This window comes from Ambystoma mexicanum, chromosome 6q (assembly GCF_040938575.1).
Source record: "Ambystoma mexicanum isolate Mex_15411 chromosome 6q, UKY_AmexF1_1, whole genome shotgun sequence".
NCBI classification, from domain to species: Eukaryota; Metazoa; Chordata; class Amphibia; order Caudata; family Ambystomatidae; genus Ambystoma; species Ambystoma mexicanum.
Window position 1 is genome coordinate 505,040,496 of NC_090937.1, and position 25,093 is coordinate 505,065,588.

Below are 25,093 nucleotides of genomic sequence, written 5' to 3' on the forward strand. Positions count from 1 at the left end.
ATGCGAAAAACAAAGATACAGCATGAAATGAGCCGGTGGCTCAACTTATTGGCATTTCAGTCACTATATGTTACTCATTTTTGTTATGCTGTTACAGTTATTTTGTTAATGCCAGTGAAGTGGGAGAATGGAACAAAAGGCTCCCACCAATTTCCTCACACCGCTGGCCTAGAGGATCACTGCCCAGGCACCCGCCACGAGAGGAGTTTGCCCATCTACCAGACGACCAAATACCCTGGTACAGGAACATACTGATGTGGCCACCCGCCTGCCCACCAGCCTGCCCTGCCCATGCCGACACCTGCGGCATGGATGAACTCGACTGAACCATTCAACACTAAATCAACACATTGTTAGAGATGCCATGACGACCTAGCCTACGGTCAGCACACCCGTGCAAACATGTACACTGGACACTCCCACACCAATCCACACGAAGAACATATTCAGTGCTATGACGTAGGAGACTGACACACCCACTGACGCGCATCATTATTATTTTTCACATAGGCTTTACAAAATGCAGAAACGCAAGACGCACAATGAACTCATCTAAAATGCTTGCTCACGCTTCTCCTAAACCCATGCATTGCCATGAGAAATATAACGAAGACATGATACTGGGGATAAAGCAATATGATACCATAACCTAAAGCGCCATGCATCAAACGTTTCCACCTATGCACCAGTCCCAAGTAGGCCGCAGGTGAGGGCTTCCATGAACATTGAATGAGCAAGAGTACAGTTGCTGACCCTGCAGAATGAGCCCGGCGGGAGCAGACAGTCAAGGGCACAATGTTGCAAACGCGCATGCCGCAAGCCGACGCCAAGGTCACACCTGCAAATTAAGCCAGACACACAGTGGAAAATTCAATATTAATTGTACACAATTCTGCCTCAACCACGGTCTCACCTCACATGACCAAGCCGAACCTGACAGGGTGCCAGGCCCAGGAGGAGGCAGGCGCCTGGATCCCACGTTTCAAGACACAGGCAGATACAATTAAGCGACTCAATGGACATCTGCGGCGGTGGGAGTAGTCTGCCTTCCAGCATATGAATAAATCCTCACATTGTCTGCACATACCCATAGTGATACATTGTTGCAAATGGCAGGTGCACCGCGAGCTGGGAACAGCGATGGTCCCAGACTGGGGGGCTCGCGGGTGGACCAATCAGAACATGGGGCCCTTATCAATGACGCCATTAACATTAGCCAATCCTCAGGGGTCTTCATGTAACAATTTTCATGTATTTTCATGTATCAAATTGAAGGGACAACCCAAGTATACCACCTGACTGACCCTCAACCACTAATAACGCTCTCTATACGTATGCTATACTAACCCTACCACTCGAGGAACCAATCCAGAGTGGCGATAGGTTTTTTGCTAACTTTCCCAGGTGACGCAAGTAGCACGTCATACTAAGGTAAAAAGGGCCTGCGAGCCCCACGATTTAGAGAGTGAGTGTCAGGACGGACGCGTACGATCCTTGACCCATCCCTGCCGTTTTGTTTAATAAACAGCAGAACCACCTTGCTTCTTGCGTGTGTCTCATACTCATTCTTTTGGGATATACGGGAGGAGTTGGGGCCTCCCTGCCCGGAGGTCCGCGGACGGCCCAGCCGACCCCGGGAGAATTCCAACTTGTTTTGCTCTTACTGTTACACTAGGCAGGGGTACCGCAGGGCTCCATTATCTCCAGCCGACAACGCAAATTACACTTTGTTTTATTGGCCATGATACCCATACCTGGTCACCCCATTCACTATTACCAAGATTCACAAACTGCAAGTTTTATCCAAGTTTGTTTGGTTACTTGTACTTCTGTTACTTCTATTACATTTTATTTAATTTTACTTACAAACTTAATTATTATTAAGGTAACCTTAATATTTATTGCTTCATTACCATTAAAACAATTGCAAGTTGTTTATTTTCGCCCTGCAAGTTCGGAGCGTATGAATGCAAGACTTTGAGTGAAGGACCATATGATAATGCTAGGTCATCAGGTGACCGCAACTACGGAAACTGTTTACTTCGAAATCCTGCGGTGGGCTCTGAGCCGCTTGCCTGGGAAATGACTGGGAGGGGAATGTGAAGGAATACAGCCCAGATGGCAAGCTCGCCCACGGTTCCATGTATGGATGTTTCCAGTCACGAAGTCGAGGAAACCTTTATAACAGGAAGGTAATGGGAAATGGAGCGGCACTACCAACCACACCCAAAATCACCCTGTTAAAAGTGGGGAACCTGCTGTTATCCAAAAGATTCAAGTGTCTGATGTTTGGAGGGCATGAGAATCTGCTTGTCATTTCCCTTCTCCCACTTGACTTTGTGTCCTCCAAAGACACAGACTTGCAACAAATCAACATCTCACCCCACATTTACGGCATTCCATCCATGATGCCATTACTCATGTTTATCAGGGAAGCTACTACGAAGGATAGGGGATACGGAGTAAGGAATGGTTGGAAAGGAGCCATCATGTGAAGGGGGTAACATCTCATACTGCGTATACTGTTTAGATAACACCTTTTATCTCACACCCGTCATTGACCTTCATTATCTATATACCAGCCATCTACTATGGAATTCTCAGAAGGAATTGATAACCTATGGATGCTGTTGAATCACATAATTATTGTTTCTGTTAGGGGAAATAGGAGTGGCTAACATTGTAGTTCTATTGGGGAAATCTCGCCCTTTTTTTTACTTTTAATGTGAAGAGGGTGGGGGCAGTATATATTATAACTTAAAGTGCTAATTGAATGTGGCACAGTACTCTGGGAGAACGGTTCAGAACTATTACTGATTTGCACATATTGGAATTAATCACCATTTTGTGATGATGCAGAATGTTTTCTCAATATATACATTTTTAGTTTTGTATTGTGGTGCTGTGTGTGTGACTTGTTAGTGATGTACTGTTGTTGTGTGAATGACAGTTATATGTGCATCACACCGGTGGATAACCCTTCAGTCAGTGCCAATTGTTTAAAGTTGGTTCACCAGATAAGACATTATGAGTGCTTGGCTATAATCTTTGATTTACGAGCACGGTCTGTAACTCTCCCCACATCAGTAAATAGTAAACATTCACTAGTACTAAATCCGAAGTTGATATATGTGATGTGTACGCTGATTTTATTAACAAAGATAATGGTGGATGGTGGGGAGGAGAAGTATACTAAGAAGGACTGTGTTAATATATGAGAGAATTGTCATTCTGCACATGGAATGTTAAGGGCCTGAACTGCCCTCAAAAAAGGAAAAAAAAGTGATGTCACAATTATGGAAGACAAGAGCAGATGTTGTTTTCTACAAGAGACACATTTGGTGGAGGGGGCCAGTAATCGTTTGACTAATACAAGATACAATAAGATAATGTTAAATTGCTATGTCTGCAAATCTAGAGCATTAGGGAGATTATTCCCCCGAGGACTGGGCATGAGTGTTGTAAAGACATATATAGCATTCTTTTTTAGCATTTTTAAATGCACACTGGCGTTTTCTTCAGCTTGTGGAGAGCAGAAAGAATGCAAGCAGCAGGAAACATATTAAGACAGTAACAGGGATGCCTAAAGCTTTCAGTGTTCTGAAAATGAGGGCTGATACAGAGCATATTTTTATTACTATGATTGGTGGAAATTATAGGCAGACAAGCCACGTCAATAAGGGGATGGATAGGAGTTTTTTTCAGTAACAAGAAATGAGGAGAGCAGTTAGTTCATGCTGGGCTGAGAAGACTGACAGAGTTCAAAGGGGTGGAGTGCTAGCTGTGGGACATGATAAACTGGCGCTCCCCACACAAGTTTGCTGAAGAATTTCACGCTGACACTGGGTCTGCAATTGCGAACATAGCAAAGTCGTGCAGGGGACTTCAAAGAAATAGCAATCTTGGTAAGATTAGTGCTAAGTGAGGACCATGTGAAATGCTGTATGTGTGACTAAGTTTTATTGCAGTGTAGGGAAATTAGGAAATTATTGCATGTTTATTTTTCTTCAATTTCAGAATGTGTGAACATTAATTCATGTTTCAAAAATACCTGTTTGTTGTGTTTTATTATCTTGTATTACAGATGGTGCTGTATTTAACTCATGGTAATACTTGGTGACTTGTAAGTAAGATAAAATACTTCTTGTATTTAGGAAAACCAATGGGATTTTGTGTCATTCATGCATCTGTTTATTTACATAAGTGATGTATAAAGGGGAGGCTCATATCAGTGCAGTAGTGCATTTCCCAGTTTACCAATGCAAGTAAAATAACAAACAAGAAAAATCTAGCAATAAACAGTTATAATGCAGAGGTTTGTGTGCGGTGTGATGAATGTTTCCTTGCCTGCATGCTGTTGGGAAGGTGTCTGATCGGATACATAGATTACTGGATGTAAATAAGCCAGTAATGTTTTATGGCACATAGATTACTGGATGTAGATAAGCCAGTAATACCAGCCACAAACTATAGGTGACGCTCTGAATAAAATCATTATGTTCTGTTAAAGTGCATACGTTTGGAGCTCTCTACAGACAACTAGGAGGTATTCTAATAGAAAGGAAAACCATGCTCACCGCTATACCACAGGTATAAATACTGCAAAACAGGATACCACTAAAAATACCACCAATATAAAATAATAAGATATGGTCACTAAAATAGTGTGATACCAAACCCAATATAAATGCAGGACTAATTTACTGCCAAATTACCAACAATATTTGTACGGTAAGAAAAATACCACCAAATCCCGAATTTACCCCAATAAAACAAAATCTCTTACAGTTTGGACGAGTGGGCATGGATGATGAAGAAAGAGTGATACTTGCAGATGTGAGATTGAAGGGAGCTATTATGGACGAATTGGACGCTGTCCCGTAAGGGGGAGGGGCCCAGAGAAGGAGGGAGGGACATCGGTAGGGAAGGGGGAGGGGACAAGGGGCAAGCAAGTTAGTAACGTTATGGAGATTAAACAAAAAGACGTGCAAGTCTGGTATCTGTAATTTTTGTGTGACTGCATATGTAAAGGAGGGCAACAGCTGGCAACGAGCCAAGGCACATGCCTGCCATCTCGGGTCGGAGGAGACGCACACAAGGACGAGGCCCGCTGCTGCCTGCACGCAGCGAGACACACACCAGTGGAGCTGGCCAGCACAGAAACAGAGGAGGTTGACGCCCACAGAATGGCAAGCAGTGAGGAGGACTGCCCACCGCAGGAGGAGACGAAGACTGAATGAGGCGGAGAAGCAGAAGCTCGAGGAAGGCAGGAAGCAAATCTGAGCAGCCGCAAGAAGGACCGTCGCATGCAACGGAGGAGATGATACTGGTGGTAAGGAGCATGACCGCTGTGAGGAAGCGGGGCATTGAGAACCCGCCTGAGAATGAGACGGGATCCACAAGGAACAGAAGAGGTACGCTTGCCAGGATAAGACCACGTATTACATATTCCACGCGGCCTTTCTGCGAACACCCACTAGAATGTGAGGAAGTACTGACAACATTCAGTGCAGCCATATGCCAGATGGCCTTCCTGCACACACCCACTAGAAAGCGAGGAACACAATGAAAGCGCTTACAGCAACCATACACCACAAGGCATTCCTACACCCACTATAACAAGAGGACGATAACGGGAATGTTCACAATGAAGTAGGCACACACTCGCCTCCCCATGCAAATGCCTGGTCCACTTATACGTGGATGCACACCATGATCAGTGTACCCTCCCTGCTAGCAAGCGGGGCAAATCAGCATACAAGGCCACGGGTCAAACAGACACAAGCTGACACAAACCTCACCTGACACAAGCTGAGGGGACAAAATAAGCCACCCACCAGCTCACAGGTGAGAGTGACCCACAGTATATGAACCACTAAACCCACGCTCCCAAAAAGCACCTGAAGCATTAAAGACAGTAACCACACAAGTGCCTCGCCAGGAAGGCAATCATGTCCCAAAGACTAGCAGGAGCAGCAGATGCACCGGCACAAATTGTAGCAGGAGTATCCCCCACAAACCCAGTGACATTCCTACACCACCCAAACCACTTCACCCTAGAACCACAAGAAGATCAAAGCATAAATGGAGGAATTTTAGGAATTCATGAGGGTTTGTGGGGAACCAAGACGCACCCAACAAACTGGAAATGTTCACAAATCTGGTCAGGAAAGAAATGAAAGGCATCATATAAACCATCCCTACCCGAGAAAAGTCCACATAGCAACTCCTTACCGCTGTGATCAACGGACAGCGTGGTACTGCCCAACAGGGATTACGAGAGATATACTTTCAACCAATGTGCACAGGCACCTCAGGAGACAATTCACCCTACACCTCCATACGAAGATAACTAATTGCGAATTTGCAAACTTTAATGATGATGAAACCATCAGACTAAGGGTGACAGAAGGGTTCATATCATCACAGTCCAGGAAACATCTGATAAAGAAACCCCTCCCATTGCAGGAAATAGCAGGCCTGGCAAGGGTATACAAAAGAGTTCACGCACAAGCAGCCACTATAGAAAACCCCAAGAAAATGGACAATGTGGCTGCCATAGCCACCCACCCGTAAGGGTAAGCCCGATGTCCGGGTTCAATGGCCCTCCAAGAGACGTGAAATATCAACCACTGAGCCCCGCCAAAAAGACAATGCTACAGGTGTGGGTTTGAATTCCCACACAAGGGCCAATGCCCGGCAATTCGTCAAATGTGCATGATGTGTGCCCAGGAGAACCACTTCCAAATCATGTGCAGAGAAAAAGCACCACTGCTGCTTGCATAAAGACCACCTACTCAGCCAACTCCTAACAGGAGATATGACCTATGAAGGACGCCCAACCCATGGCTGTACCCAGAGAGGGATGGCGGGAGGACCAACCTCAACCGAAACACAGCGATGTACGCAACACATCCGGAGTTCATTCGAGCTGTTGAAAATCTACAGGTGGACACATCTACCAGGCTCTGTGAGACTCCAGAACACCCCTTCCGTGCACAATCAAGCCAGGGAAAGACCAGAGAACTGGACGAGAACTCTCCACGGATGACCCATATAAGAACCCCCAGTAGACGAAGAACCATCAGTCATGGAGCAATACTACGAATATGATAGGTACAGCAGGGAATATGTATGTCTTATATATGATACCTCCGATGATAGCACTACATGGAAAGTCACAGTACAGATCGGAGGATTCCACACCCCATTCCATACATGACACAGGAGCCACTGTGAATGTGAAGAATGAAAAAACATATGAGACCATTGTGATGCTGGAAATGCATTGGAGGGACAGGGCCTCCCTGTCCTTGTCCTGAGGTCCTTTTTCATTTGTGTTCTGCATTGTTTTCTGCCCAGGAGTCCATGTGGGACTCCTGGCAGTGCAGCTCTTCTTGTTTTTGGTTTGGTGTACAGACCCATGGGATACCTATTAAGGATTTCAATCAGACGATACACTCTGCTCTCGGCCAAGTGTGCAGCACAATGGAAAACTTATTTGATATATAGATTCAATTATTTGAAAGATGTACCACTCATATCACACCCCGTACTTAAAAATACCCCGAGTCACGCTGGACTAAGAATCAGGCTGGTTTGTAAAATGTATTATTTATTTATTTATTGAATATCATAATCATAATATATATATATATATATATATATATATATATATATATATATATATATATATATATATATATATATATATAATAGGTAAACAACAATCGCCAATGGGGTGACAGAACACAGAATGATATCTTTAATACACTAGGACTAAGTAATGAGCAAAATAAATGCAGCACAGAAAATCATACTTTTGTGTTGGTTTCAGATCAGATAGCACAATGGTTAGACATTCCCCTTGCAACACCCCTTAACCCACAAATAAGCAAATTTAAATACATTTGAGGAGATAGCAAGTATTCAGAAATAGTAAAGATCACAGTGTCTCACTTCCCCCTTCCCCCTTACACAGAAAGAGAATAACAAAGTGGGCTTTTCAACTGTCAGGATGACTTTTAAAGTGGCTGAGCAAGAACTCTAAATGTGTGGAAAAATGCTTACATTGTTGTAAATTCCTATGGGAGCCGCTTTGAATGGTTGCACACAAGCATAAGCAATGTTTTAGTCAGCAGAAAACAGTTGCAATCTTAAAATCCAAGTCGGAAGCAGTTTAAATCTATTTTACACATGTAAAATTTCTCAGGATTTTAAAATCGCGGCAAACTTTTTGGTGCGTGATATTCGCGATAACGGGAGAACCACACTGTTTTTGAAATTGGGTTCTATGGATAGCTTTGGGTGTTAGGTACAAGTAGAAGTTGAGATTTCATTTCTATCACAAGAACTGAGGTAGTTATAGTGGTTTTAGTAAAGGTCGTTTTTGAGAGATAGGCGCGTGAATGGAAAGAGGCTTCGGTTTTAAAATCAGAAAAATATTGACTATGGACTAGAGCATCCAAGCTAAGCCACCAGGACGGCACAACATTAGAGTCAGGAGTGATTCGCGCTGTCCACCTTGGAGCGCTAGGCTGGTCACTCGAATGAAATTAATAGATCAAAGTTGACAAAATGACTAGGAAAAGGATGCTTTTACAGATAGACAGAATAAGATTTCACTACATATTTAGACAATGTTACTGATTATGGAAGTAAGGATAGTTCAGAGGTTAGGAGGGGACAAGATAATTCACGGGAATCAACAGTTTCTAGCTTCCTGTTAATACTCACAAAACAAAATGGATTTAAGATTTTGGACCATCAGGATTCTAGACCATCAGGATTCTGGACCATTGAATCAGATCTATCAGGGACGGACAGCTGGGCACATCAGACTGGACAGCATCAGCAAGGCTCTCTGTTCACAGCACGGCATAGGACTGGACAGGATCTGCCCTTCTTGGTTCTGAGGATATTTCAATTTGGCAGGCAAACATTAACAGCCCGCCCGGCTATATTATCATGCTTCCCCTAGTCTTTTGGGGTTCTGTTCTAGAATTTGAGGCCTAGCTGAGAATGGTTCAGCTATGCAATAGGCCTTTGCTTTGCCAAGTTTCTGGAGTCTGGAACAAGGAAGATGTAAATTTCAGCAGCAGGGTGCTCCACCAGCATCAATAAGGTGAGTGGATCTGTCTGTGTATTGTCAGCTGTCTCTATGCTTAAAAATGACTTTGAATGGTGTTGTGTTCTATATTGACTAGTGGTGTTGGGTTTACCCCCAACCCTTGCTGTTGGAAATGAGCATTGAGATGAACAAAGGCATCAGGATTTTTCAGATTCTGTCCTCTTTTAATTTTTATTTCCAGTGAGAATTGTTGAGTCCATTCTGGGATGGTGGCTTCCTCTCCAATCTGAATTTCAACTCAATATGGCAGCAGTTGAGCTGACCAAAAATGCTTTCTCTTGGTCATCAAAGTCCATGGGATTATTCGCTAATCAGGACCAGGCTTTGACGTTTACGAAGTCCAAACTAATGGCAAAGCGATTGAGAATGTCACTGCCTAAATAAAATGAAGCAGGGACATCTTGCACGACCCAACAATTATGGACTATGCTCTTGTTACCTATGGACATTTTGAGCATACATCTGCTAGGCAGGAGATGTTTGGAATTGGGTGTTTCCAGGTCCATTTCCCATTTGTCAAACAGTTTAAATGTGGGAATGGCCGGATCTTTTGGGAGTTTGGGGAACATTGCCTCGCTGATGAAGCTCTTACCATTGTTCACACATACTCGGGCGAGAACCAAGTCCTTCCATTCATTTAACTGAATAGGGATGAACAACTGCTTTCCAATCTTCTGAATGTCAGCCAAGCTTTGAGCTGATTTCTCATCATTTTGGACTATAGGAGTAGGATTTTCTGATTGTGAATTTGTATGTAATTTCGGAGTGTTCTCTTCCAGTGTGGAATACCACCTTAGACTGGAAGGAAGGTTGATTTTCAGAAAAAGAGAGGACTCGCCATCACCAGTTTGTTGTCCTACTCCAATTACTGTCACGTCTGGGATTTGGTTATTCTGGAAGTGGAATTCAATTTGGTCAGGTTTTTGTTCAACCATGTGGCATGTGCCATTTAAACTAACATGGTTGACACGATGTTTTAATTTTATTGGTCGGTTAGTCTGAGTCCATAGGACCTTGTTTACACAATCTATGAGGGGAGACAACCTATGCAGGATGCCATTCCCTAGTAAACATGGTGTGCCCTCTCGAGTCACAACTATGACCGGGTGCTTCACCTTGTGTCGCCCAATTTTAATGTCTAAATCCACAGTCCCCTCGACAGGAATTTCCTTCCCATCGAAGTTCTGAAGTTGTCCAGGAAGAGGGGAAAGAGGGATTTGGTATTTCTCCCCCCTTCTCAAATTTAGCTGATCAAAGGCCCTTTTTGACAGAAAGAAAATTGTACATTGCCCCTGTATTTGGACCGGGGCATAAAATCTTCCCTCCTTTTCCTAAAATGGGCAAAGATAATGCACATTTTTGTCCAATTGGTCGGTTCATTTCTTTGCTTTGGATTCTGACAGAGGGGTGATTTGGGAAGGATTTTGTTTGGGATCTTGGGAACCTGTAAGAACAAGGTGGCAATTGGATATGAGGGAGGTTTTGGGCTCCCCTGGTTCTGAGTCTGGGCTGCCCCCACGCCCCTTTTTGGAGGCAATTACCAGAATCGGTTTGACCAAGGTGATTTTCTTGCTGGTCATTCTGGGGTTTGATGATGGGTGGTTTTAACTCAGTCCCCCAATCTACCCAGTCTTGATCAGGAACTCTTGGGACACATTTTTCTTTGGGAGGAGTTCCCCAACCCTGAAAGAGATCCTTTTCCCAGAATCCTCTGAGGACCCCTCTCCTTAAAATTGGAGGATTTGCACCTCCTCCACAAAATGGGCCTTTTTAGGCTCTTTATTTCTCCTACCCTCCCTCTGTTCCTTAGGTTGCAGATTTTTGGGGACAGGAGATTTTGGTTCTGGTTCCTGGGTTTCCAGGGGCTTTCCACAAGTGGGGAAGGAAGCTTCCTCTAAAGCTTTACACCACCCTTCCCCCTGTGCCTCCTCCCTGGGAACCAGTGGGTTGTCGGGGTTCTTCCCCGTCATTGTTCTGGAGCACCAGACCCTTGATTTGAGGGGTTCTGAGTCACCATGCTCATCTGAGGGTTCTGATGAACCCTCAGCATGCAACCCAGATCCTGTGCCATGTTCTGGACCTGGCGCTCCAGTTGGGACACCTGCTCTGGCTGGTACGGGTCCTTTGGTCTACCCGTGGTTGATCACAGCAAGGGTAACTGTCCCTTCTCCCATAATACCCCTGGTTAGGATAGTTTTTGTACCACTCCACCCTTGGCCTCCCCTCTCCCGGATTGGGCTGTCTGGGCTCAGGAAAGTGGGGAAAGAAAGAAAGGTGGTTTTGGGGGTTGAGGTTTGGCGGGTACCGGGGAAAGAAACTTGGCCCTGCATTTGAGGGATTACTGCCCTCCTGGGGAAAGTGAGGACGGAAGTTTCCTGGGTTGGCAGCTGCCTGGTTGTATCCCCCACACTTGGGCTGGAGCAGTCCACACATAACCCAGGATGGGTCTGTTGCCCTTGTAACAGGTGCTTATGTAGTCAGTGGAGTTAGGGGTCCCATTTGTGGGGTTACCTCCCTGGATCTCTGTTTGGGATTGGCCCGAGGGCCTTCTGGGTCTTGGGTTTGTAGGATTCTGTGCAGGAATATTTTTAGCCCCCGCCCATCTCCAAATCTAAAATGGGGGCAACCTTCACCTCCGCCACCTTAGCAGCAGCAGGGGTGTTGGTTGATTTTGGGCTTTTGTTAGCACTTTTACTTTCTAGTGGCTTCTGCACTTTGTAGATGCGAGTTGCTTGTTCAATGACCCAGTCTAGTGATCTTTTCTCATGAAAGTCCCTCACCAGCTGGGTCATAATGTATTTAGGGAGTGCATGAAAGAAGGTATTGACAAATTCCCTACTGTCAGTGGACACCCGCCTGGTGGTCTGCGCAAAGGCACATTTAAGTTCTTGGACAACTTCTTGTGGGGCCTGGTCTTCCCCACATTGCAAGTCAAGTTGTAGGCTGCCGTGTGGGCCTCTTGAGGTTTCTGTGGATAGAAAAATGCTTTAAGATGGCCGCCCTATAGGTGGACCATCTTGAATGGTTCTGATCCTCCAGCCCCGCAAAGAAGCTGGAGTACTCAGGTGAAAATGTCCACTTAACATACTGAATACAGCTCTGGTTGTCCTTCGGATGGAAAGTCCCCATCATTTGCTCAAACAATTTGAGGTGCTCCCAAACTGAATATTTGGCATTTTTGTGGTAGGGCGTGATGACAATCCTAACAGCCTTGATTTGCTTCAGGGGATCTTTCAGTAAACCTCTCTTAATTTTGTTGGCCTTTTTAGTTCTGGTCACCCTGGTCCACTCATCCTCTGACTCAGAGGCACTGCTACCAGAGGTGGCTGTCTGTTCCTCTAGGCTCTCCCTGATACTGCAAGCTTGGGAATGGCTTGCAGAATGTGGGGTCCTAGTCTCTTGAGACATGTGGTGCTCAGAAGAGTCTTCTGACTCTCCCTTGCTCGCAGGATTGGTTGAGTACCCCCCACCCACCCCCCACTGTCCTAGCTGGGAAAAGGTTTTTAAGATGCTTGTAGTGGGCCTAGTCTCATGGAATTCCAAACCAAATTTGCCTGACTGATCGCTAGGTAGGTGATATTTCTGAGGATCTAGTTCTCTGATTCTCCCCTTACTGGAGTCTCCCTGATCAGAGAAGCTAGCCCTAGCATTTGGGAACCTGTACATTGATGCCCGTCCATCCATTTCTGGGAGGCGCTTATTTGTCACTCCCATATTTCCCATTGTGTTGAATTCTAGCATCCCCATGGCCCTTGGTTCATATGAGCCAGTGGACATGGGGGTGGCAGAGTCCAAGGAACTGAAGGGATTAAAGTCCCTGATGCCAGGGTTCCGGAGGTTATGCTCAGGGGTTTCCCTCTCCCATCTTACCTCATCTCTTTCAGCCCCTATTTCCTGATGACATGCCAAGATCTGACCTTTGTGTTCCTCTATTAAGGCCTTACTGGTATCTATGAGTTGTTCTTGCACGGCTATCTGTCTATGGAGCCTGTCATTCTTTTCACAGAGAGCCTCATTGTCTCTCTGTGCTTCCTGCCTGCATTTGGAGTATTGTGCCAATTTTTGTGCAGGAGACTCACCTCCTGATTTCTAGCATGTTTGGCCTGATTGCTCTCTCCCAAGGCATCTTCCACCTTCCTGGTATGCTCTATTAGCTTCTCATATTCATTGTTGACTCCACTAAGCTTCAGGAGGGCCAACTTTCTTTCTTAGAACCTGTTTTTTAACTGGCTCACTTCCTGGCCTAAGGCCTCCCTCTCTTGACATAGAGGTCCCCTCTGCTCACCCAGGTCATCCCTTTGTTTTCTAATGGCAAATCATTTCTGGTGCTCCTCATCAAAATCTGTTTGAGTGTGGAGATCCTTCACTATTCATTTATTTTTTTCCTCCTTTAGTTCATCAATCTGACTTTCTAGGGAAATTATCTCCCCTGCGCAGGCTCTATTATAATTTAATTGCTGCTCCAGCTTTTGTTGGCTCTGTTGTAGAGAATCCAACCTTTCTTGACACTCTGTTTGCAGTGTCAGTAATTTGGTATCTTACTCTGCCTTCTCTTGCTGCAGGAGATTCAGATCTTCCTTTAATTTTGTCAGTTACTGTCTGGTTTCTCTCTCTAATTCTTGGCTCTTTCGTAGCCTTTGCTCTGCAGAGTCCAGATCCGTTTTGGATTAGTCTAAGGATTGTACTTGCCTTTTTGCCAGATCTAGGCTTTTAGCATATTTTTCCTGTATTACTCCAATGTGGAGGTACAGGTAAGCCACTATTTTGTTAATTTTACATTGTTCTTCTTTTACTTTTGGAGCCATATACAGTTCACTAAGTGCCTGGTGTAATGGACCCTGGTCCTGCCATGTATCTAAGTCTATTGTTATTTGATTTCCTGCAGCCAGAGTTTCTCACCCTGCTCTGGCCACTCACCCCTGACAAACAGTTTGTGCAGGTGGTGTTCCCTAGCAATAGTGATTTCCACTGGGGTTGTAATTTTGGAAATATCAATTTCCTAGATGAATTATTTCAGGGTAAATTTACTTTTTCAAACAGGCCTGATGTGTAGAGTATTTATTTTAGGGGAGCTTATCTAGTGTAGCACAGTACTCACACCCCACAAAGTATTATTACTCTGCAGGTTAGACTGCTGTGTTAGACTGTCATGGGTGGCAATCAATCAAACCCCAGACTCGAGCCCCCAGATTTGTTAAGGATTTCAATCAGGTGATACACTCTGCTCTCAGCCTAGTGTGCAGCACAATGGAAAAACATATTTGATATATAGATTCAATTATTTGAAAGATGTACCACTCATATCACACCCCTTACTTAAAAATACCCTGGGTCACGCTGGACCTGGAATCAAGCTGGTTTGTAAACGGTATTATATATTTATTTATTTAAGATCAAAATCACATTATATATATTAATAGGTAAACAACAATCACCAATGGGGTAACAGAACACAGAATGATATTTTTAATACGCTAGGACTAAGTAATGAGCAAAACAAATGCAGCACAGAAAATAATACTTTTGTGTTGGTTTCAGATCAGATAGCACAATGGTTAGACATTCCCCCTGCAACACCCCTCAACCCACCAATAAGCACATTTAAATAAATGTGAGGAGATAGCAGGTATTCAGAAATATTACAGATCACAGTGTCTCACTTCCCCCGCCCCCCTTACACAGAAAGAGAAAAACGAAGTGGGCTTATCAACTGTCAGGATGACTTTTAAAGTGGCTGAGCAAGAACTCTAAATGTGTGGAAAAATGCTTAAATTGTTGTAAATTTCTATGGGAGCCACTTTGAATGGTTACACACAAGCATAAGCAATGATTTAGTCAGCAGAAAACATTTGCAATCTTAAAATCAAAGTCTGAAGCAGTTTAAATCTATTTTACATGTGTAAAATTTCCCAGGATTTTAAAATTGCAGCAAACCTTTCCGTGTACCCTGTTTTGAAATGCGGTTGTGGGTTCCGTGGATAGCTATGGATGTTAGGTACAAGTAGAAGTTGAAATTTCGTTTCTATCACAAAAACTGAGGGTGTTATAGTGGTTTTAGTAAAGGTTGTTTTTGCGAGAATGCAAAGAGGCTTCAATTTTAAAATCAGAAAAATATTGACTATGGACTAGAGCATCCAGGCTAAGCCACCAGGACGGCACAATGTAAGAGTCAGGAGTGATTTGTGACTCATTCCTGGTTTCTCGCTGTCCACCTTGGAGCACTAGGCTGGTCACTCGAATGAAATACATAGATCAAAGTTGACAAAATGACTAGGAAAAGGATGCTTTTACAGATAGACAGAATAAGATTTCACCACAGATTTAGACAATGTTACTGATTATGGAAGTAAGGATAGTTGAGAGGGTAGGTGTCACGTTGATCACCTTCCGCCCCCTGCTCCTCACCTGAAGATCCTTGGCTTTCTCGGACACTGGATGGCTTCTTCCGTAGTACCTTGGGATGTTCCTTAGATGGTTTCTCCTTTGACCTCCTGTCATGCAAGTAAGGCCTGGCTCCCTCGGAGGCCACCTCGACAGGGAATGGGACCTGTCTTGAGGGGGGCCCCGAGGAGCCAAGCCCCAAAAAGACAGGGAAAAAGCCGATGGATGGCACAAAAAACCCTGCAGACTGTTCCAGGAAGGATACTCGAGTCGAGCATAGTTGCAAGAGGCAGACCGGTGACTTTCACTTCTCAGGATCACATAGGAAGCAAGCCGGCAAAGCCCCAGGAATAATATACCAGCAAAGAGTACGAGGTATTGGGAGAAGTAGAAGAGTACTGTAAGCTGTCACAGAAGGATCCGTAACAATTTCAGAAGAGAGCGATGGAGGCAGAAAGGATAGAAAGAGAGGGAGAGACTAGAAGCCAGGTATAGTCCCAAACCCAAAGGATAGACAGAACCCCGAAGCTAATAGAGGATAATGCGAGGATGCGCGAGAGTGGCGGAGGAGACCGCGAGTCGGAACGGCGAGGCGCCGAAGGTAAGGAATCAGAGTGGAATGATGAGCGGCAGACGCCGCAGAAAGAAGGAAGCAAGGTAAAATCGTAGGAAGGGCAAGTAGAGTGAAGCGCAGGTAGAAAACGGTAGAAGGCTGGGAGGAGGCTACTCGGAGGAGTAGCCGAGCAAGCGTATCGTTGAAAATCACAGATACAACGCGCAGGTAAGTGGGCGGGGCTGGTTTAAGTAGCGGTGGCCTCCATGTTGGTTGAGGGCTAGGCCGTTACTGTCAGGTTCTTCATGGCAGTGCTTTCCAATCGTGCCATAGCTTCCAAGGACGGATCGTGACAGTAGGAGGGGACAAGATAAGGCACGGGAATCAACAGTTTCTAGCTTCCTGTTAATTCTCACAAAACAAAATGGATTTAAGATTTTGGACCATCAGGATTCTGGACCGTCAGGATTCTGGACCATTGAATCAGATCTATCAGGGATGACAGCTGGGCACATCAGACTGGATAGCGTCAGCAAGGCTCTCTGGTCACAGCACAGCACAGGACTGGACGGGATCTGCCCTTCTCGGTTCTGAGTATATTTCAATTCAGCAGGCAAGCATTTACAGCACGGCCGGTTATATTATGATACTTGCCCTAGTCTTTTGGGGCTCTGTTCTAGAATTTGAGGCCTAGCTGAGAATGGTTCAGCTATGCCATATGCCTTTGCTTTGCCAAGTTTATGGAGTCTGGAACAAGGAATATGTATATTTCAGCAGCAGGGCGTTCCGCCAGCATCAGGAAAGTGAGTGGATCTGTCTGTGTGGTGTCAGCTGTCTATATTTATGCTTACAATTGACATCACAAAGGGGGTGTCTTAGCTAATATGGCCCCTGTGAGCTGGGATTGGACCCCACTTCATCTCTGCCTTGCAATTTGAGTGATTGGATCAAGGCTGGGTGATGTCAGGTTTTATGATTTGCTTTACAATCCTCAGAGACCACCTTGAAGTCATTGGTCTCCAAATCTGATTTTATATTAAATGTCCATTTCTACATTGGTTACCATTATACAAATCACAGATAAATATGCCATATTTTACATAGCAACTATTCCTCAAAACCCTGCGGTAGTGGGATCGTGTTTCCCCTTTCTACAGAATGTTGCCCTTTTCACTATGAACACACTTTCAATTTTGTCTGCAAATTTCCACAAATATGCGTGTTTAACATGGGGACATGTGTGTACATTTTTACAATTCTAACAGTAATACATTTTGCATAATACCACATATCTTGCCATTCCTGTCCAGAACATGTCACACAGTTCTGCCGCCTCTTTACACATGCAGTCAGAAATTAAAATAACAACTTTGTCATTTTTATATTTTTCACCATTTTGAATAGCAAGTTATAAGTCTTTTAAAATGTGTTCATTGTTCATGTTTAGCAACAGATGGTCGCTTGGCTCCGCCTCTTTTTGTCTCCCTGCAGTCCAAGGAATCCCCCTCCTTGCTTGATCCTTCCAGAGGCCATTTACAACCCCTTTTCACACTTCCAATTTCCTGGCTGCAACTTTGTCATTGTTCCTTTGCTCTCTGTAGACCAGATTCTGTCCCAACCTGCAATAAACACATCCCCGTGAGTTTCTGCTGAGAGGAAGGCCCACCCTCTGGGAAAAAACCTGTTTTTCCAGTTTTGTGCAGCTTCAGCCAAGCTGATTAACTTTTAACTTAGCACAAACCACATCTGTTGCATCAAACATAATACATTTATTTCTTAGCCTAAACATCTGTGGGATTAAAAACACAACTAAAATCTGTATTCCTTTTTGGCAACAATCCGTTTTTTGTTTGCTAATCCAGCAGAATTTTTAGTTTTATGTCACTTTAAAGTTTCCTCAGTACTCCTCTGATAGCTGTCATTCAGGTGGCCCAGACTACTGCACCCAGATTTTACCATAGGCTGTCAGTTTATAGGAAATCTGTTTTCTCTGAAGAAATGTGTTTCTCTTCACATTTGGACTTTACATGTTCACAATGTTTCATTAGATACAGGAATTTAAGCACCAGGCACTATTTTCAATGTAAAAATTGTTGTGTTTTAGGCAATTTGGAGTTTTTAGCAACAAAGCAAATGTCATGTGTGGGCACATTTTTGGGTTTCACTTGCAAAGTGCTGCTTCACTCTCTGCACTCTGTTCACTGGCCATGGAGCCCACTAGCACATTTTCTGCAGGGTGTACTCTATTCCACCACACATGCACCATGGATGGCTGGTTGGGAATCCCTCTTTTTGTGTGCTGAAGCACAGTGTTTTTGTAGGATTTTGTAGGTTCTTGTAGATTTTTGGTGCGCACAAGGGTTCTGTCGCCATTGTTGCCGCTCCTTTCACCGTAACTGGCAGGGTGATGCCACATGGCATAGCGGAGTGGGTCAATATATCCCACACCCCACACACCTCTGCTTTGCAGGACGTCTTCAAACGGTCATTGACAAGTACCGCTGGGACCGGCGCTGCCGCCTTGACTCCGAGTTCACTTTCTTTGTGTGATCGCGACGATCCATGGCTCCTGCTTTAAAGGATCCGTTGACGACTCGTCGTCAAACTCTGCTATTCCAGGTACATTGGGGTGGTAGAAACATTATAGAAGGAAAATAAGACTAATTGAACAATATATGGACTGGGCTTGTGAAATATATTTATTTTACAGGTTGCCCAGGTGGGGGGATCTCCACACAGAACTGTGTCTAGTGGTAGGGGCCAGTATTCTGCCAATTGTTCTAACCAACTGCTTTCCCTCCTATGTCTATTGTGGGTTACATTTATTAAGTGATTTGTGTGACATTTAACCAGAGTACAGTTGATGCACTTTAATGAAATCTGATAATAATTGTGGTACCACTTAGAAATGTATACATTTGCCATTGTAGATTAGCTGAGCACAAAGTGAGTTATTGTGATTGTGTATATAACCTTGAACCTTAATTATATAAAGGCTGTGTTTTAACTAATAGAGTGTGTGGACATTCCTTTGTGGGTGCTTGGGGATACACTGTACTACAGAACCAGCCTGCATCACCTCCTGAGAAGCTAGGCCTTGATTGCTCATCAATTTGTATCAACAATAGAGAATCTTATTTGGGGTCCTCTGTGCCTCTCTTTTACCATATAGAGAGCAGGAGTACAGATCCCCATCCAGTCTTTACACTGGTGGCAGCGGTGGGATGCTTATGGTTTTAAGAATCAGTGTATAACCATGCCACTTACAAAATATCTGCACTTTGTTAAATTGAGGATTAGTTGTGTACAAGATAACTGCATTACCAGCAATGGAGTCTTTTGAAAAATGGTAAATTGACTAGGATGAGCTTAGATGCTCTCCAGAGTGCTTGTGAAGCGAGGGAGTTAGACTTTGTGGATAAGTCTAGGGCTGAGCTGCTAGCTGCCGTGGTGGACTACAAGACTGATGGTGAAACTCTTGAAGGGGGGGATACAACCAATGAGGACTCAAGTTGGAAATAGAAGCTGAGCTTAAGAAAGAGGAGCTGGCACAGCGAGTGGAACTCAAGAATAGGGATCTTGAATTCAAAGACAAGGATACTGAATGTCAGAGAATCCAGCTAGAGAAAGCTAGAGTGGAGACTTCAGCTAAACCCGTTGAGAGTGTCAGGTCCCCAGCCACCAAGTTTATGAAAGATTTGGTTGGTGTGTTTGTGGAGGGTTCAGATATCCTCCAATGGATTGAAGCATTTGAAATGGCTTGTGCAATTCATGTTGTAGATAAGAGAGATCGGGCACAGTGCTTGTTAAGCAGTGTGCCTCAGACTGGATATGACTGTATTCTGAAGCTGGGTGTGGAAGAAAGGGGTCTGTATGAGTGCATGAAGTCTGCTTTGATTGCCAAGTTTGGCAAGACACTCACCCAATGCCTTAAAAGGTTAAGGGATTTTAAGAAAAGAGAGTATGTGTCTTGGTTTGACTGGGTGAGTGCTGCGCACATGAACATGATGGGGTGGATTGATGGATACAAGGTGAAAACTTTTGTTGAATTGTCCCACCTTTTGTTTTTTGAGCATTTTTCTGAAGCCTGTTCACAATATTGTTTTATTATTTATTTGTTTTGGTTTTTAAAAAGAAAAACCTTTACAAAAAGGAAGAGAAGTTTTTCACAATTGAACTCAATAAAATAAAAATAATAAAACTACAGCCGGAAAGCAGGAGGAAGAGAAATTCTGGAAAAAATGTGCAAATACAAGAAAAAGAATACAAGAAGAACCCAAGAAGAACCCAAGGGCTACAAAGGGGACCAATCACATCACCTCAACGCTCTTTTTGTAGATTAATGATTTCCTTCTATAATAGCATGGAGCATTTTTTTCATGACTTCTACTATTGTTGCAGTCAGCATAGTCTCCTGGCCAGCAATCAGCCTATCCCAGAAAAACTCTTTTGTTAGACTCTCTTCCTTAGCCACAAATCTCCTAAGCAACAGCAGTCTTGTTTCCCAGGTTCCTTTGCAGTCCAAAAGAAGGTGTTTTAGGGATTGTTGGATTGGAGAGTCACATCGTCGAGTTTTTTTGCTTGGTCCCCCATGTTTCTTCTAGCCAAAATTTCCCTGGTGTGCGCTAGGTTTAGCCTGAGTCTCAAGAAGTTATTTCTTATTCCCTTATCTGGAAATTTTGAAGGTAGCGAGGAAGAGAACCAAGTTTTCTATCCACCTTTAGAAAGTGATTAGGGTGATTGAGATTCCTCACTCCGTCAATGGTGTTGATCCAATCACTTCTTTCTAGGGTCTTTTTCACTTTTAAGGGATTGGATACTAAAGTTTCTAATGTCATGTCGAGCCTAAGCAAGATACCTCTGACTTTCTTCTCTAGACCAAGAAGTAACTGAGATCTTGAGTTTTTAAGATGTTCATTCACGTCAGAGTAGAGAGTAGTCTTGCTTGCAATCAAAATTTCACGGAATAATGATAACATTTTCCAGTCTGCTTGACACCCAAGAGAAGCTAGACCTAGTTTGAAGCGGAGGCTCACCAGAGGGGTGCACATTGGAAGAGCCAAAGATTTTTTTCAACAAAAGACCTTCCAATTTGTTCCAATTGATATGCCATAGCAAGGGTTTTGCTTCCAGGCCGTAGAAGAGGACTGATACTGCTTTGGCTATGTAGAACTTAATAAGTGGGAGAATAGAAAATGTACAAAATGTTGCATTCAGTTTTTTCATTTGAGGAATAATCTTTTTGGCTTGATCAAAAATTGATGTATTCACCTTGTTGATAGCGGGAGAGGCAAACATTATGTAGCCCAGATAGGTAAGATCTTCGACGCGGGGGACTGCTTTACCATCCAAAACCCAGTGCCCGTAACCTATTTTCTTATTCGGATGTTTGAATATGAGTATCTTGGATTTCAGAGGGTTGATTGAAAGCCCATTTAGGGTGGCATATATTCCAAGTTTATTTAAGAGGTGCTGAAGACCAATCGCCGATCTATCCAGCAGGACTAAATCGTCCGTGTAGGCGAGCCAAAGTATTCTCCTTCCGTTAATCACTGGACTAACCAGTGACGATGAAAACAGGAAGTCTTCTAGATCCGACAGAAACAGGTTGAACAACAGGGGGGCTCCTAGACATCCTTGCCTCAACCTTTTGAAGACCTGTATTAATTCTGACAGGTGACCTTGGTCGTCCAGCCTCAATCTTATGGTGGTATTCTTATGAAGTTCAATAAGCATTGATAACAAGGAGGCTGGAATCCACCAACTATGTAGTTTACGCCAGAGTAGAGATCTGTCCACGTGATCAAATGCCTTAGAAAGGTCTAAGAACATTCAAAATGAGCCCATTGAGACTTGTAGAGAGACCTTCTCTAAAGCCTGTTTGAGGGTGTGAAAGTATGTGCCTTGAGTCCACCCAATATGAAAGTTCTCTTAATAGAAGCCGCATGAAAAGTTTACTATCAATATCAAGGAGGGCAATTGGGTGATAGTTTGCCGGGCTTAGCCGATTGTCCCCCTTGTAGAATGGAATAACTAAAGTGTTCTTCCATGATGGATGGAAAACCCTGGTCTTTAGGATTTCTTGGAAGAGACGGTTTAGAATCTTGGCCCAGATTTTGGGTATTCTTTTAAGACCTAATCGGTTAGGCCATTTGGGCCTGCAGATTTTGATGAAGAAGAATTGGATATTAGTTCCAAGACGTCATGTTCCTCAAACGTAAGAGACCAGGCAGAATCCATAGGTATGTTAAAGTCTGTGGACCCTGTTGGTTTGAAGTTTTCACACAGGTATTCTACCCATTTTTCTTCAGAGGGAGCTGTTAAACCCAGTCTCTAGTTGACCCAGCGCCGCCCAGAAGTTTCTGGAGTTGTTTGCATTTAATAAATAGAGCATTCGCTAGCCATCTTCTTGTAGTCTTTGATGTCTTTGTGCCTCATTACGACCCAGGCGTTAAGGGTTAACGCCATCGTTAACCCTTAACGCCTATTCTGATTTTAACGGCTGCTCTTAGCAGCCGTTAAAATCCATGGCGCTAACCTGCCATGATGCTAATTACGCCACCGTAATTTACGGTGGCGTAATTAGCGCCTTCCCCACTCCCATTATGCCCTATGGGGCAAAATTGGGTATGGGGAAGGGAAAATGGGAAATGGGGATTTACCGCCCCACTCACCTTGGAATGGGGCGGTAAATCCACCATCCACCATGGTGTAAACATAGTTTACACCATGGTGGTAAAGTTGGCGCAATTAGCGCCTGGGTCGTAATGACCCCCTTTGACTTTTGGACCAATTTCTGTAGGTCTGTTTAGCTTTTTTTAGTTCATGCAATAGGGTGATGAGGTCGTAGTGCCTATTTTTTCTATGGTGCAAAGTTTGTCAGAGATTTCTTTTTTCCTTTTTGTTTCTTCGTCAAAAGGATGAAGATGTTGTTGTTTGCCAAAGGCGCCTATTTCACTTGGTGGGTGTATAGTCCAAATAAAGTTTCCAAATTTTTCCATATGGGATTAATTGCTATAAGTTGAGGACGGAACTTCTTCTAGTCGTTTGTGCAACCTTTTTCCCCCTTGCTTGTATTTTGTAACTCTCAATGTTCCCTCGAGACCCTCGGATTCTTGGGCAGTCTTGATGTGCCGATATTCTTGCAAGTCAGGAAATGAGAGTTCCAAGCTTGCATGGGCGCTGACCTCGTCCCAGTTATAACTAGGCTGGAGCGAAGAGCAAAAAGTCCTGAGGAAACATAGATGTAGTCTAAGGCGGACTCTAAGTTCCCTTGACGCCAGGATGCTTCTGCTTTTCAGCGGGCATTTCTTTTAACATCTCGAGATCCCAAGAGGTCAAGAAGTCCCTCCACCATTTTCCTTTTTGCAATGAGCTCCTTTTTATTTGGTTCTGTGCTATCACAGCAAATGGTAATGTAATCTGCATTAAAGTCGATATTTGCTACCTCATACTCTGTCTTCACCACTGTTAAAAGGGAATCCAAAGCTTCTAATAAATGCTGGAGTTTTGAGCAGGCCTGGTTCCAGTATATATTGATAATAACCATGATGGAGTGTGGAGTGTCCATTTTCAATTCTAATTTGCAAGCTTGAATTCCCAAATCGTTGTTACATAGTGGTGTGATCGTTTTATTAATGGAGTTTTTGAGGGCAATTAACAACCCTCCCGCTGGTCTCCCTTTGCTTTCTGGGAGACCTGGAGATTTTGAATTGTGAAGCCCTCTATCTCAATTGAGTTGACTAGCTAGGTTTCCTGGAATAAAAGAATATCATTTTGCCCTAGAAGATCTTCTTTCAATCTTTTCTTTTTCAGAAACTAGGACCACAGGTATTCCAGGGATACTAGTTTCAGGCTCCTTTGCCTAAAGACAGTTTTCCTCTACTCCTAAATTTAGGCTGATTTGGGAGATGATCTGTGGAAGCTTTGCTATAAGATTACTGCTTATACTTGAACATGAGGCCAGGCTTGTGTCTGTCACTTTTGGTTCTCCAGCTTTGCCATCTTTCTTGGAGCTTTCACCCGCCCCGGGGCATTTCATATAAGAGAGAACTTCAGGCCTATCCTCCTCTCCGGTGTTATAGACCATGAGTCCACATCGCACCAGATCATTTTTGTTGTTTTCCCTCCAAAACCAAACAACCTCAAGACAACGTGGACACAAAATGGACAGCATATGATTTAGAGAGACATACCTTCGTTACTAACTTAATTTCCTCAGTAATTCCATTTTTTTGATTATTTACAGCACACACACTATGTGACCGACCTCCAAACAATCCACTCACACCCGGGGTGACCTTTATTTGCCTCTGGGCTTGGTGAGTGACGCTTCTGCTTTCCTTTCTTGAATGCTTTGAGAATACAAACCTAGAGTCTCATAAGCTGAAATTGACTTTCTTGCTTACTATACAGATTGCAGCAAATGAACTTTAACTTCAACATTAAGGTTAGTGCCGGTTTTTGGTGTTCAGTACTACCCTTATCATCTTAATTCCCAATGAGCTAATTAGTCTATTTACATTTCCCTAGGAATACCTATTAAAGTTTGAAGGAACTTCACATTTCCTGCCCTGAAGTTGGATTCATCTGAATCCGAAACGCGTTGGCACTTGATTACATCTAGGAGTGTTTAGGACAAAAGTACTATTGTTATCCTTGAATGTGAACTATTGTATGTTTCGTTACAGACTATCCATTCTGTTCGATGCTCTACACACTGTTTGTTAACTTTGAATTTGAATTATCGTATGTATTGTACACTTGCATCTAATGAAGAGTTCTTTGATGCTGTCTGTTAACTTTGAGTTTGATACCTTATCCAACTGTATGTTTGAGACTTGGATTTGAACTGATTTACTTTTCATTTATCCTTTGTAATTTGTTTGAATACCTTGTGATATATAAAATATATGTGTTGTGCACCTGTAGTGTGAAGGTTCTTGGTGGCTCTTGAACAGACTATATCAGGTGGACATCTTTCCATATAAATACATAGATTATTTCTGCTATGAACACATATGAGTACT